This window comes from Erythrolamprus reginae, chromosome 2, assembly GCF_031021105.1.
Source record: "Erythrolamprus reginae isolate rEryReg1 chromosome 2, rEryReg1.hap1, whole genome shotgun sequence".
Lineage (NCBI taxonomy): Eukaryota > Metazoa > Chordata > Lepidosauria > Squamata > Dipsadidae > Erythrolamprus > Erythrolamprus reginae.
In genome coordinates this window covers 170,899,208-170,912,530 of record NC_091951.1, presented here as the reverse complement: position 1 = coordinate 170,912,530, position 13,323 = coordinate 170,899,208, and the positions used below count along the sequence as shown (strand labels likewise).

The 13,323-nt window shown below is 40.1% G+C and overlaps 1 protein-coding gene across 1 annotated transcript in view; it reads left to right on the top strand.

Moving 5' to 3' along the window:
• Positions 1-301: 301 nt before the first annotated feature.
• Positions 302-13,323, top strand: part of KMT2D (lysine methyltransferase 2D) — a 145,736-nt gene continuing 132,714 nt past the window's right edge. The window contains 2 exon segments of the mRNA XM_070740448.1: positions 302-379; positions 1,459-1,575. The gene's annotated coding sequence lies outside the window, so the exon portion shown is untranslated.

The window sequence follows — 13,323 nt, the reverse complement described above, 5'->3', positions numbered from 1 at the left end:
GGAAGGGGGGGCCTTTGAACCGGGAGCGGGGTTTTTGAAGCCGGTCCCTTCCCGTCCAACGGGGAGAGGAAGCAGAGCGAGAAAGAGGAGAGCCAAGTCCCTGAACTCCGGGATCCCACCCTCCCTTTTTGCATAGGAGGAGGAGGGCGGGGGAGGTTAAGCAAACCCGGAGCTGGCCCAGCAGGACCTACTTTCCTCTCTGAAAATGGCTGCCTCGGTGAACACTTTCTGTTCAATTCCTTAAAGCCCTTCGTTGGGTTTGGGGGGGAGGGGGGAAAGCGGAGGCGGAGGGGGGGCACCCTAAAAGCTCGGCCGCCGAGGCTCCCTTTTGACTCCCGTTCTCCGCTCGAGCTGAGGATTTAGTGCGCGGAGGGAGCAGGTGAGAAGTTGAAACAAAAAAAAAAAGAAGGGGGGAAAAAAGGGAAGGAGTGAGCGAGCCAAAACAGGAAAAGAAAGAGAAGAGGGCCTGGAACAGAAGCTTATAGGGAGGAGATTAAAAAAGGGGGGGCGGACAACAAAAAAAAGAAAGGCAAAGGGAGAAATCCCCCCCCCCTCGCCGGGCCGATACAAACGGGAGCAAAGCTTTGGGTTGCGGCGGTTTTTATTTTATTTTTTTGCCCTTTCCGCGAGAGAGAGGGGGGAAAGGGGGGCGCGTTGAGGGCATTTAGCCTGCTTTGAGGGGGGAAGGTTGGAGGGGGCCAGTAATGACGGTTATAAGCTGAGACTTGGTGGCTGGCGGGGGGCCCCGTCGCGAGGGGGGGGAGGAGAGGCCTTTTGCAAGGGAGAGGGGGAGATTAAAAAAAGTATGAACGTTCCAGCGGCCGGGAAACTCTGAGAGAACGTTGGCTTTCCCTCCATTCGCTTCCCCCCTCCCTCGGGGTAAAAAAAACACACAAAAAGCCCCTCGGCGTTCCATCCGGAGGGCTCCGGCGTTCCATCCGGCCTCCCCGAGCGGGTCTGTTTGGCCGCCTCTCGCTAGTCCCCGGGAGGGGGAAGGAGGAGGTCTAGGAAGGGCGGCCGAGGCAGCCCCCCTCGAAAGCGGGGGTCCCTCTCTTTCTCCCACTCTCTCGCTCTCCTTCCCTCGGATGCGGCTGCTTGGAAGATCAAAGGCAAAGCCCGGAGCTCCCTTTGTGTGCCCGTCCTAGGAAGAGCTGGCTCGTCCAAAGGGGCTTTTGCCTTTATTTTTTGAAACTCCGAAGTATCGTGGTGGAAGGAAGCCGAAGCACCCTCTTCCTTGTGTAAGAGGGGGAGGCTGGGCTGCCTGGTTTTTAAAAAAAACATTATTTTTTGCTTCCTCCCCTCCCCGGGTGGAGAAAAATCTTCGGATATTTGGATTGATAGCATCCTTTCTAAATCTTTTTTTTTATGTGGGGTTGTGTGTTGTTTTTTTCCTCCCCCGAGTGGCTATTATAAGTAAGCAACCGGCGATCCACTGGGCATCTTTTTCTTTTTTTGAAGGAGGGGGACAAATGCAAATCTTTCCTTTTCCATTTTTTGGGATAATGATTTCTGCTGTGTCTTGCCTATGGATTTTGGCGGGTGAGAATTTCTGGATCGTCTTGTAAGAAGTCGGAGGTAGGTGAGGGTTTGCCTCCCCCCCCTTCCCTAACCCCCACCGCTGATTTCCTTTAACTTGTTATTTGAATATCAATGCTCTTTGTATCTTGAGGCTGTGTTTACTTCAGACTTTGCAACCTTTGGTGATTTAGGTAGCATTTTCAGTGCATCAGAAGCAATCTGTTTAAGAAAGTAAGTCTTCAGGAAGAGGATGCATGGTAAAAGGCCTTAGATCGATCACAAGCAAACTGAAAATAAATGTCTATGGACCCTTTAAGTCTAGGCCTCATGTTTCCATTGGCTTATATAAATAAGTGACTGTGTGGTGGTGGATGATGGTGGTGGTGAAAGCTATGGCTCCCCCTACTCCCCTTCTTATTGAAATAATCATATTATATATTTATTTGGATCTGTTGATTTATTTTCCTGCCCGTTGCATATCTGCCGGTATGTTTTGCACAAAGAATTAAGCCGGAGGGGAACTGTACTTATGCGTGTGTGGGTCAAAATGGTTGGTCTAATATTATTCTAAAGGAAAGGGGGAGAATAGAATTAGAAAGCATTTTGAATACAGTGTTCGTTCCTCTCCCATTAATTTACCCTTCTGTTTTGTTTGATTGGGGATTTGGATTAAAACGACAAGGGTCAGTTTTTAATGTCTAACTGGGTGTTTCTTAACTCAGCTGCATCTGTGTGGTGGGGTTTGTTTAAATGGAGAGCTTAACTGCTGAGAAGGCTATGGCTGTTCCTGGATGGAGTCGCTCCCTTCTGCCTCTTAGATAGAACTGCCCTCTTAAAAGCAATGCTGCCTAGTTTTACGGAGTGAGCCAGAAGCCTGCTCCCCCCCCCCCCCCCCAAAAGCAGAGCAGCCAACTGGAAAGGCCTGCTTTACCCAGCAGTCCTTTAGCCAGCAGTGCAGCCTGCATGGGATTATGGAGGACTCCAAAGAGATTTACCGGCAGAGGAGAAATTGCATTGGCAGTTTCTCTCTCCCCAAACCAGCGGACTCCTAGGTGGTTTCATGCTTCAGTACAAGACAGGGTGGCAGGGTTTTTACTCGTCTCTGGAAGTTCAGATTCTTTGTGTAGCTTATTCTAAGTGCAGAGTTGCATGAATTGAATGGAGGGCTTTCCTGTCCTGGTTTAATGGGAGGAGGGTTGCTGACTTTTGTCCCTCTGGCTGTCAAAGGGGACTTTGTGGGCCACACCTGTTGCATGGATATCTGATCACTCACAGTTGGACCTAGGCTGCCTGGGGTTTAAAAAATGGAGAACTTTGATTTTCCAAACAGTGGGTAGAGAGCAGCTGAACAGCAACTGGTTTTGAGGGGAGTTAAAATGAAGGGACAAATCTCTCTTGAGACTGCACTGGATGTTTAAAATCCCACTGCATACATAAATAGATTTGGCGATGTTATTACTAGTAGAAAGGGCTGTAAAGCTTTTCAGGCCTCAGTATTGCCAGTGTGTGTATGAAAAATGCAAATAGTTTGTAAGCGTTAGTATATACTTATATGAAGGAACTCTTTTTGACTACGCACAACAGATAGATGCACACTCTTTTTGTGTTTGTATTCTGTTAGAGTAAGGTCTGATGATGGTGTGAATTTTGTGTTCAGTTGGAGGTCAAGGAATAGACATGGTGAAGAACATTCCTCTCAGAGCCCTTTGGTTTCAAGGCTTCATGTTATTCAAACACATTGATTGCAGTGATTGTAGATATCAGATCTTTTCACTGTGACAGTTTTGTGCCTTGATTACATCCTCATGAGATACTGATAGCATGTATGTAGAGATGTCTTGGAAAAGTTTTTGGAAATTTCATGTGGTCCAGAGGATGCAACTAGGTGAGACACAGCTTCCTATACTGAAACAGTTCCACTGAGCATTATTGTTTTGAAGGATAATGCGAGCTACTAGTTGTAAACTATGTATCTCTTCATTGAAAGGCCACAATAATTTCCTCTATCCTTGCCCTGCCTTTAAAGTATTGATAGAAGAACCTCCTTCCTCAGTCCTGGCATCATTTGAGGTGCACATGAGAGAAGTAGAAGGTCTTCACCTGGGCTGCTTCTAAATTTTGGGAGAAGTTCCTTCTGTTACTCTTTCCAGGCCAAGCCAAAACATTTTAAATTAAGGAGTCTCAAGATAATTTGCTAAGTTGTTGCTTTTTGTTTTATTTTACCAATATATTTTAGATTGACAGTGTGATTTGTAGGGTGCTTTCTATGTTATTTGTTAGCCATGTTGAGCACCAATAATTTCTGGAAATATGAATATAAATTAACAGAACACAATTGATCATGAAATTAGGTTTATGAGGAGATGGGAGCCAGAAAAGAAATGGAAGTCACCTTACTGTCATTCTGCTGCTTTTTATTAAATCCTCAAGGAAGCAAAACCTGGATGAAAAAAGGCCTAGAAATGCCCCCTGAAGTTTCTTGAACAAAAAAATATATATTAAAGAAACATTCCATGGAAAATATGAATATGAACCTTTGCTTTGGGGATTGTGGCCGTATGTGAATCCAGACCATTAAGTATAGAGTATTTATATATATATATATGCACAATCCAAGGCTCTGAGGTCAGTAGTTGAGGTGAAACATTACAGTGTAATGATAGTGAATTTCTACTATTTATTCAAGTTTGGCCAGGTAGAGTTTTCAAGCTGTGTGCTACCAGCAGAACTTGATGCCAAGTGCTTTACTTCTTGCTGTATCTAAAGAGTGCTGCAATCTAAAATGTGCATTGGTCCATGAAACTTGTTATGCGAAGTCCCAACCTTAGATTCTTGGTTTAAATCTGTAATTGTTTTAATATTGAGTGATCCTATAGAGAAAATTTGTGTTTGAGGAGTTCTTTGTTTCTTCACACTTGATAATTGCGTATACTTATTGCCAAATTTTGCACACCAGTCTCAGCCTACCCTATAAACTGAGAACTATTCTTTTGGAATGACAGTTTGATACTTTATCTTTAAAAGTTTGGGGGAACAACGACAGATGTTTTGTTATGTTTCTAACATTGTAGAATAACATATGTGTAATTTGCCCAGTGTGGAATGAAGAGGGAAAGCAATTGGATATAGCCTAATTGAGTATGACATCAGCAGAATCTTTATCCAGCATTTTATCTACTGATCCTACTTCTTGTGTACTTCGTCAGTATACAGTACAGTATATGAATAGGAAAATAGTTGGATTGTTTTGTAGGCAGATGGAGGATGCTGGGAGTTGTACAGACCACAATTGACTTGTGACCAAAACTGAGATAAAAAACTGAGATCAGATTATTTTTAAATATATTTTTCATAGTGATGTTAAGCAAATCACATGGTTGTTAAGCGAACCGCACAGTCATTAAACACATCATTGTTCCAAATGGGTGTTTTCTACCAGAAACTGGCGAAATGTCGCAAATCAAGTTCATATGATTGTGAATAGAATAGAATAGTATTGGCCAAGTGTGATTGGACACACAAGGAATTTGTCTTTGGTTCATGTCCTCACAGTATACATAAAAGAAAAGATAAGTTCGTCAAGAAACATTAGGTACAACATTTAATGATAGTTCAGGTACAAAGAAGCCATCAAATGATATTAGGAACCAGTCAATATAAATTGTAAGGATACAAGCAACAAAGTTGTAGTCATACAGCCATTTGTGGGAGGAGATTGTGATGGGAATGATGAGAAGATTAATAGTAGTGCAGACTTAGTAAATAGTTTGACAGTGTTGAGGGAATTATTTGATTAGCAGAGTGATGGCGTTTGGGAAAAAACTATTCTTGTGTCTAGTTGTCCTGGGGTGCTGTGCTCTATAGTGTCGTTTTGAGGGTGGGAGTTGAAACAATTTATGTCTAGGATGCGATGAGTCAGTAAATATTTTCACAGTCCTCTTTTTGACTAGTGTACAGGTCCTCAATGCAAGGCAGATTGGTAGCAATTGCTTTTTTCTGCAGTTCTAATTATGGTCTGAAGTTTATGTCTGTCTTGCGGGACACTGCAACCAGCTGTAAAAGCATGACACTGAAAATGTGGTAATGTGATCTCGGAATAGGTAACACGATGGTCCGAAAAGCTTTATGGGATGTAAAGCATCCATTCTGAGAGAGTTCTGACTCCATCACTCATAAGTCTGTAGTTCAGTATCTGGAGGGCCATAGGTTCTGTATTAGCAGGCTAGACATGCAAATGTAATTGAAATTTTAAAATACAGTAGTCCCTCGCTATACCGCGCTTCACCTACTGCGGCTTCACTTCATCGCGGGTTTTCAAGAAATATTAATGAGAAAAATCATTCACGGATCTTCGCTGGTTCGCGGGTTTCTGAGGAAGTCGATCGGCAGATTTAAACAGCCCGTGGAACTCAATCGGCAGATTTTTCAAAAAAAATATATCTAAAATTGTAAATACAGTACTGTATTTAAATATTGTATCTAAAATAAATACTGTGTAGGAAGGGTTTATAAACACTTAAAACAATGAAAGCTTACCAAACAATTACAATATAAATACTTAAATAAGTACTATCAGTCGATAAATTCCCCATCGCGGATTTCACCTATCGCGTCCGAGTCTGGAACGTAACACCAGCGATAGGTGAGGTCTTACTGTAGCTAAATTCGGTCATTCCTTCCACACTTAGTATTTTGGCAGAAGTAGAGAATTGAAGCCATATAGGAATAGAAAAAAGCCTCTGTTAAAGATCTTCTTCCCGGAACCAAAGTTTCTGTATTGTAATTATAAATTGACAGTGTGAAATTGACTTTACTTGAATATGAAGTGCTAATGTGTTGTATAGGTTGTTAACTTTCTTTGATTTTGGATTCTATCTCTCTGTTCATTGAAGTTTCAAAATAATGAAATAATCTTTAAGAAAAACTACAAATGTATATTAAAATAACATATTGAAAATGACTAGAGGACTACAAGATGGTTGCAAAATTGCTCTGGGAGAGAGAAAGACAACATCTGATTTATAGAGAGGCATCTCGAACAGGGCTCTGATTATTTCCATGGTAGATTTGGGCAGACTTTGTTTAGATTTCTTGGGAAGCTTGAAATTTGCACCTTTTTTTTGGAATTTATTTTTATTGATTTTCATATTTTCCATATTTAATATTTCTAAGTGGATCCACATCCATATATATATATACATTAATGTTAATACATATATAGTTTATTCGTTATACATTGCTTTTCCTTATTGTGCATTTTTACGTTCCCATCCCAATTTGCACTTTTAACCTGGCAACCTTAGAATTGCATCCTGGAGAATTGCAAGGGTTCCATGCAAGTGGCTGGGAGAGAAGAGGTTTATATGGTATGGAAAGAAGACAGCTCCTCTGCCCACAATGCAAGTGTTAGACCTTTCCGAATTTATTTTATTTTATCTTATCACATTTATATGCCACTCATTGCCCTGTCCAGCGATTCTTTGAACGGTCTTCAAAGGCCACTCCATGCCCAGATGGCTGCATCAATCCAGCCTGGAAGATTTCAATGAATGGATAATAACCATTAAAATTCTGTCTAAATGGGTTTATAGTTAGTCGTATTACGACTAACTATAATCTTCTATATTCAGAGCACAAGGAACTTTGTGGGGGGTTAGTGAAAGCCTTCAGTATTTTGTGACATATAGTTTGTGTGTTTAAAAAAAGAAATCTCAAACTTTAGTGCTTTAAAGCAACTTTTCATATCGTTGGGTCTCTGGGTATGTAACACTTGGCATACAGATAGTCCTCAATATACAACAGTTTGCCTAATGGTCATTTGCAATTACAGTGGCACTGAAAAAAGTTACCTGTGACTACTTTTCACACATACGACAGATACAACATTCTCTTGGTCATGTGACCAAAAGTCAGCTGCTTCGCAACCTGACTCATATTTATAACGGTTGCAGACTCCTGGGGTCTTGCAACCTTCTGAAAAGCAAAGTCGATGGGGAAGTCAGCTTCACTTAACAACTGCTGAAATGAATAGACTTACTTTTAAACTTAAAGATAAAGAAGATTCGGAGTACAGTATTATAAAATTTGGGGAAAGTGTTATGAATGGCTGGAAACTAAAAATAGTTAAAATGTAACAATTGGTTTGGAAACGATGTGTTAGATAATGATACAACACAGATCTAAGGTTAGTTTAGACTGGATATTATTGTGAATAGATAATTTTAATTTGACTTGTTGGGAGCGATACAATTTTTGCTTCAGCTAACAAGAAAATGGTATAAGGATAGAGATTTTGGCAACTTTGAATTTTGTATTTGAATGTTACACTTTTCTTTTAATTATGAACTCAGATTTTGGAAAGATGGGATATAACTGTTCTAAATATTGAAGCAAAGAGGAGAGGCTCCTGAAAGTTTTTTTTATTATTTATGTTTTTATAAGATAGGAAAATTCTATATATAAACAATGTTAGGTATGTAGGATGTGTTTTTTTCTTATGTTTTTATTGTATGGTGGAGCAAAATAATAAAAAACTAAATCCAACACCCCTCCCCCCAAATTTAACAATTGTTTTAACAGCCACAATGATTCACTTAACCACTGTGACAGGAAAGGTCATAAAATGGGGCAAAACTCACTTAACAAATGTTTCACTTAGTAACACAAATTTTGGGCTCAATTGTCATAAATTAAGGACTGCTTGTATTCAGTTCGAATCTACCATCCTAACTTCTAAAAGAGTCCCGTGACTGTCCATTGCTCCAGGAAACCATTTTTGAGTTACGATTGCTTATTATGGGGGGGGGGAGGACAGAATACACCATTCTTCTTTAGGAGACAGTGCACATATATAAAGCAAGTAGCTTTACACCACCACCCCAAAAATCATAAATTTTGGGCTCAAGTGTAAATCGGAAATCGAGGACTACAGGTACAACTTTAATCCTCTTTGAATATAGAAGTGGGAAGGTCTGGGAATCTTATTTCTATGGGTTCTGCAAGTTGTAGATTAGGAAGCGCTGGATGACTGGATTATAGTTGGCAATCTTTGTTGTTGAAAATGTCATACGCAATCTAGAAGATAATGTGTTCATTTATGTGCAAAGGCAGGGTGATGTAAAGCAATTAATAACTTTGACAGGATGGCTTGCTTAGCTTCTAAGAACAGGTAGGATTGATCAGATGGTATTAGACACAATGCTTTGAATGTACAGTTCTGTAAAAAATTAACCCTCTTTCATATTTTCTTGTCAATGGAGCCTCATTTGAATCCTACTGTTATTCGAAGGGAGCTTAACTGAATGGACAACATTAAAGTATGATCCTTATTTTGTGCAACTCATTCCGCATATGATGTGCCAGTATGAAAACATAACTACACTGCTCAAAAAAATAAAGGGGAACACTCAAACAACACAATATAACTCCAAGTAAATCAAACTTCTGTGAAATCAAACTGTCCACTTAGGAAGCAACACTGATTGACAATCAATTTCACATGCCTTGTGCACATTCAACTTTGTACAGAACAAAGTATTCAATGAGAATATTTCATTCATTCAGATCTAGGATGTGTTCTTTGAGTGTTCCCTTAATTTTTTTGAGCAGTATATCTCCCTTCCCCAGTTCATTTAATTCAATAAAGGAGTTAAGTAGGGTCAGTTGTGTGATTGTTTAACAATCCAGGTTGATTTGGGTAAACCTTCCTCTATGTAAGGCTCATAAATGACTCTCTTCATCACAGTGACATTCTTTCCTTTAATACATTTTTATTGATTTTAATTGCAGTAGTCAAAAGTAATAACTAAAATGAGTTATTTGAGAGAAAAGAATGGAAATAAAGAAGAGGTCAGAAAAAAAAAATATTCCAACCTTTTATCACAACAAGTGTAAACATACTTAATAACTCTTCACTCTGTATAAGATTAATTCGTTATCTCTTCCTCCCATTTCTCATTCTTTATCTATGAGCAAATCCATAAACATCAACTTTTCAATTTTGCTGATCAGCAAAAAAAAAAAAAAGGCCACAAAGAGTTGCCAGAACATTGCTAAATGTCTTATTTTAACGTTGATCAGATAAACCAATTTTATATTCCTTGCTTTTACTTCTTAAAATTTAGTTTTCGTTTTCTCTTCAATTCTTTATCTACACAGATTTCTTCAAAGATTTCTTCAAAGCTTTAACAAACCTCTTTTGTAGATCCAGCAAGAAAATTTTTGTAGTTCATTCTTTTGGTTTATTATTTATATTTCTCTTTAGATTACTAAAACGTCAGCCAACGGAATGGCTTGCCTTCAAACGTTGTAGGTGTTTCATCACTAGAGGATTTTAACAAGAGGCTGGACAGCCATTTGTCTGAAATTGTAAGGTCTTCTGCTTGAACAGGTCTTTGGAATGGAAGATCTCCAAGTTCCTTTTAACTCTGTTATTCTGTTCTGTTCTATCATTTGCCCAGTGATCATTTCAGATTACAACAGGATAAATGAACTTCTTGGATTCCCAGCCATCCCATCACTTGTGATCATGTGATCATGATTTGGGTGCTTAGCAGCCAGTTCACATGTGGGACCAGTTGCAGAGTCCTACAGTCATGTGTTTGTCATTTGCTACTTTCCCTACCAGCTTGCCCGGAAAGTCAATGAGGTTGCAAATTGTTGGGGTAAAGTCTTCTCCATCTGCCCATTCTCTCTGACCTGTGTCATACCTCTTGTGTATCCTCTCATGCCTTTGCACCTCTTCCCTGATCTTCACTGTGTCTCTCACACACACCTTCACCCCCTTGTACACCCTCCAAGCATTGTGCCTCTCTCACATTCTCATGCACCCCTTGCACTCTTGTGCCCTGCCCCTGCCCCATCTTGCACACTTTTAGACAATTTATCGGACCAATATTGTGCCTCTTCCACACTTTTGCTCTGTCCCCCACCCAGCAGCAACCACTTATATACCTTTTGACCTGATACGTACTTACAAGTTCTTACTGGCATCTCCACTGATTTTGGTGCTGCCCCATTTTACAACCGAATTGCTTGAATGCTGGAAATTCCAGTTCCAATTGTTATAAGTTGAGGATTTCCTGTAAAAATATATTTTTCTAGTTATTAACCCAGCCTGTCATTTATAATGATATATTTTGTATTTTACCCAACCATGTAAAATTTGTTCCACATCCACATCCCTTCACTAACGTCTTTCAGGCATAATCTCTTCATAGAAGCAGACTTCCTTATGGGTAGTGTTGATATTATATAGTAGATGCTAATTTCTCACTCTATTCTTCAAAGATCTGCTTTACTACTTCCAATGTTATAGCGTGTTAATATTTTGTTTTCTGCAAGTCCCAGTATTAATTGACACCATTAATTGATATTTATCTAGCTTAAATTATTTGATCCCTTCTAATATCCAGTTTTTAAAAAACATCATTTATCTTTTATTATGATTTGCACTTGCCAGGATAACCAAAATATGCCCGTTTCCCCTCAAAATTTTATTCATTTTTAAAATAATTAATTCCAAAATCAATATTCAAACATTTATCTAGTCCTTTAATTTGTTGATAACTTTTGGATCAAAATCTTATTTAATTTTTTGTTGTTAATCCCTTCACCCAAAGGAGACCATTATCCTATGGCCTGCTTGTGAGAAGCAGCCATCAGGAACACATGTGGGTGTTCTCTTGTCTTCTTATCCAGAGAGGTTAGCAAGAATGATCTACTCATTTGGTTCCTTGGTCTTTTCAGCATTCTCAGCTCCATTTTTGCAGAGTTAGCTTCCATTTGCCATACGATAGGGCAGTGATAGTGAACCTATGGCACGGGTGGCACAGGTGGCACACAGAGCCGTATCTGCTGGCACGCAAGCCATTGCCCTAGCCCAGCTCCAATGTGCACATGTGTGCCAGCCAACTGATTTTTGGCTCGCATAGATGTTCTGGGAGGGCATTTCTTGCTTTCAGAGAGCCTCCAGAGGGATGGAGGAGGGTGTTTTTGCCTTCCCCCACTCCAAGGAAGCCTTTGGAATCTTGAGAGGGAGAAACATGAGTGTCAGAAGTTGGGAAACAGGCCGTTTCCAGCCTCCAGAGGGCCTGCGGAGGGCGGGGGAGCTGTTTTCACCCTTCCCAGGCATTGAATTATAGGTGTGGGCACTCGCACATTTGTGATAGTATGCGCACATGCTCTTTTGGCACCCGAGGAAAAAAGGTTTGCCATCATTGCCATAGGGATGGAAACCAGAAGACCCGCTGGCGACAGCACGCGTGCCCACTGAGAGGGCTCTGCATGCCACCTCTGGCACACGTGCCATAGGTTCACCATCACGGCCATAAGGCATGCTAGAGGTTCCATTTGTGAGAGACCTACATTTGATAGGTCCAAGGAGGTGGGCCTTCTCTGCCTTGGGGGCAACTTTATGGAGGTCTTTCCTTCCCACCCCATAGTTAGGTTAGCTGTATCACTCTGACAAGAGTCATGCCCCCTCCGGAAAAACTTTCATTGGAACTGGTCTCTCGTCCTCACAGGCTTGGGGGCCACTGATCTAGGGGCGACTATATGAATATTCCTATGTCTGGTAGACACCAAACACTGCATTCTACAATGAGAATCTCCTAATAATTATGAAATTTGGAAATGGCTTGTCTTGGCTGCCTTACTTCCTGGATGACTTGCCATCATTGAAGGAAGCAGATTTTCACAGGAGAACATCACGCTATGGTTCCATCAGTGGGTTATGGAGCAAGACAATTCCAAGCATGTAAACAAGTCCTCTTGTAGACAGTAGATGACAAAGTCCACCCTGTAGAAAAATTCTAACAGGATCTGAAACAACTACAGTAGTTCATGTGGGAAAATTCTCTAATGTTTAGTGAGTTGAAGCCTTTTGTCTTGGAGGAAATGGGCTATGTAGTGATGTGAAAACCTACTCACCAATTACTGCTGCTAAAAGTAATGAACCAGCCACTGAATTTAACAGGTAGTCTAATTAATTTTTCACACAGGCAGATTGTATGCTGGATGACTTCGTTTATAAAATAAATTCCACACTTGGGTATTATTTGTTCATTCAGGCTCCCTTTATATAGTATAGTTATAAGACTTGTGTAAATCATTCACAGAAAACTACCCAAAAATTCAGATAATCTGAAAAGTGATTTTTTTAAAAAGAACAGCATAAATTGTTGTATTTCCATAACTGTCTGGTAATAAATGCTATTTTAAGTATCTAAAATAGACAATATTATGATCTACTGTAATCACAATTCTGTGACACAGAAATTGTTTTTGTAGATTTGATTTGCAGTTGTAACGTGACAGAGAGAGCTCCAATTATTTTTATTAATTGAGACTCATAAGTGAAAAGGTTTTACCTTTTGTTCGAAGAAGGCATCAGTACAGAAAAATAATCACAGTTGCTATTAGTAAATTGTAATGTTTAGCCAACTATTTGGTTTAAATAACTCACTTAAAAGCTTTAGTTAAAAGTGTCAGGTGTGAACAACCAGATCTACCTATAAAGAGAGCTGTTTTATTGTTCAAACCTATATATAGGAGTCTTTTCAGACTGATGATTTGTACCTGGGTAAGACTAAATAAGGTTCAAGAACATTCAAGGGAGTATCAGACATAGCCTCCTTTTGCCCACCTAGAGATTCCAGACTAATTCTGCATTTGACTCTTCCCCCTGTCTCAGCCAGTCTCTCCAACAAAAACTAAACCAGTGATGGTGAACCTTTTTTTGCTTGAGGGCCAAAAGGGCACAGATGTGTGCTATCTCATGCGCTCATATGGCCACACCCACAATGC